Source organism: Musa acuminata, unplaced genomic scaffold, assembly GCF_036884655.1.
Source record: "Musa acuminata AAA Group cultivar baxijiao unplaced genomic scaffold, Cavendish_Baxijiao_AAA HiC_scaffold_1136, whole genome shotgun sequence".
Lineage (NCBI taxonomy): Eukaryota > Viridiplantae > Streptophyta > Magnoliopsida > Zingiberales > Musaceae > Musa > Musa acuminata.
In genome coordinates this window covers 3,750,001-3,752,500 of record NW_027021348.1, presented here as the reverse complement: position 1 = coordinate 3,752,500, position 2,500 = coordinate 3,750,001, and positions in this window count along the sequence as shown.

The following is a 2,500-nucleotide window of genomic DNA, read 5'->3' as shown; positions in this document are numbered from 1 at the left end:
GAAGCGAGAGGCAGCACCATCCCTGCTATACGAAAGCCCCATCCAGCCCTGTGCCACCCGGGGGGTTCCAGGGTGCTGAGATGGCTGACATTTTGCTCCGCTCACGACGGTCACCGCGCGACGCAAGAACAGCCCAAAAACAGGCCAAAACGGCCCAAAAACGGGACAAAACTGGCCATTTTTGGCTGCGCGAGCGAGCGGCGAGCGGCGGACAGCGAGCTAAGCGAGAGGCAGCACCGTCCCTGCTATACGAAAGCCCCATCCAGCCCTGTGCCACCCGGGGGGTTCCAGGGTGCTGAGATGGCTGACATTTTGCTCCGCTCACGACGGTCACCGCGCGACGCAAGAACAGCCCAAAAACAGGCCAAAACGGCCCAAAAACGGGCCAAAACTGGCCATTTTTGGCTGCGCGAGCGAGCAGCGAGCGGCGGACAGCGAGCGAAGCGAGAGGCATCACCGTCCCTGCTATACGAAAGCCCCATCCAGCCCTGTGCCACCCGGGGGGTTCCAGGGTGCTGAGATGGCTGACATTTTGCTCCGCTCAAGATGGTCACCGCGCAACGCAAAAACAGGCCAAAAACTGGCCAAAACGGGCCAAAACTGGCCATTTTTGGCTGCGCGAGCGAGCGGCGAGCGGCGAACAGCGAGCGAAGCGAGAGGCAGCACCGTCCCTGCTATACGAAAGCCCCATCCAGCCCTGTGCCACCCGGGGGGTTCCAGGGTGCTGAGATGGCTGACATTTTGCTCCGCTCACGACGGTCACCGCGCGACGCAAGAACAGGCCAAAAACTGGCCAAAACGGCCCAAAAACGGGCCAAAACTGGCCATTTTTGGCTGCGCGAGCGAGCGGCGAGCGGCGGACAGCGAGCGAAGCGAGAGGCAGCACCGTCCCTGCTATACGAAAGCCCCATCCAGCCCTGTGCCACCCGGGGGGTTCCAGGGTGCTGAGATGGCTGACATTTTGCTCCGCTCACGACGGTCACCGCGCGACGCAAGAACAGCCCAAAAACAGGCCAAAACGGCCCAAAAACGGGACAAAACTGGCCATTTTTGGCTGCGCGAGCGAGCGGCGAGCGGCGGACAGCGAGCTAAGCGAGAGGCAGCACCGTCCCTGCTATACGAAAGCCCCATCCAGCCCTGTGCCACCCGGGGGGTTCCAGGGTGCTGAGATGGCTGACATTTTGCTCCGCTCACGACGGTCACCGCGCGACGCAAGAACAGCCCAAAAACAGGCCAAAACGGCCCAAAAACGGGCCAAAACTGGCCATTTTTGGCTGCGCGAGCGAGCAGCGAGCGGCGGACAGCGAGCGAAGCGAGAGGCATCACCGTCCCTGCTATACGAAAGCCCCATCCAGCCCTGTGCCACCCGGGGGGTTCCAGGGTGCTGAGATGGCTGACATTTTGCTCCGCTCAAGATGGTCACCGCGCAACGCAAAAACAGGCCAAAAACTGGCCAAAACGGGCCAAAACTGGCCATTTTTGGCTGCGCGAGCGAGCGGCGAGCGGCGAACAGCGAGCGAAGCGAGAGGCAGCACCGTCCCTGCTATACGAAAGCCCCATCCAGCCCTGTGCCACCCGGGGGGTTCCAGGGTGCTGAGATGGCTGACATTTTGCTCCGCTCACGACGGTCACCGCGCGACGCAAGAACAGGCCAAAAACTGGCCAAAACGGCCCAAAAACGGGCCAAAACTGGCCATTTTTGGCTGCGCGAGCGAGCGGCGAGCGGCGGACAGCGAGCGAAGCGAGAGGCAGCACCGTCCCTGCTATACGAAAGCCCCATCCAGCCCTGTGCCACCCGGGGGGTTCCAGGGTGCTGAGATGGCTGACATTTTGCTCCGCTCACGACGGTCACCGCGCGACGCAAGAACAGCCCAAAAACAGGCCAAAACGGCCCAAAAACGGGACAAAACTGGCCATTTTTGGCTGCGCGAGCGAGCGGCGAGCGGCGGACAGCGAGCGAAGCGAGAGGCAGCACCGTCCCTGCTATACGAAAGCCCCATCCAGCCCTGTGCCACCCGGGGGGTTCCAGGGTGCTGAGATGGCTGACATTTTGCTCCGCTCACGACGGTCACCGCGCGACGCAAGAACAGCCCAAAAACAGGCCAAAACGGCCCAAAAACGGGCCAAAACTGGCCATTTTTGGCTGCGCGAGCGAGCAGCGAGCGGCGGACAGCGAGCGAAGCGAGAGGCATCACCGTCCCTGCTATACGAAAGCCCCATCCAGCCCTGTGCCACCCGGGGGGTTCCAGGGTGCTGAGATGGCTGACATTTTGCTCCGCTCAAGATGGTCACCGCGCAACGCAAAAACAGGCCAAAAACTGGCCAAAACGGGCCAAAACTGGCCATTTTTGGCTGCGCGAGCGAGCGGCGAGCGGCGAACAGCGAGCGAAGCGAGAGGCAGCACCGTCCCTGCTATACGAAAGCCCCATCCAGCCCTGTGCCACCCGGGGGGTTCCAGGGTGCTGAGATGGCTGACATTTTGCTCCGCTCACGACAGTCA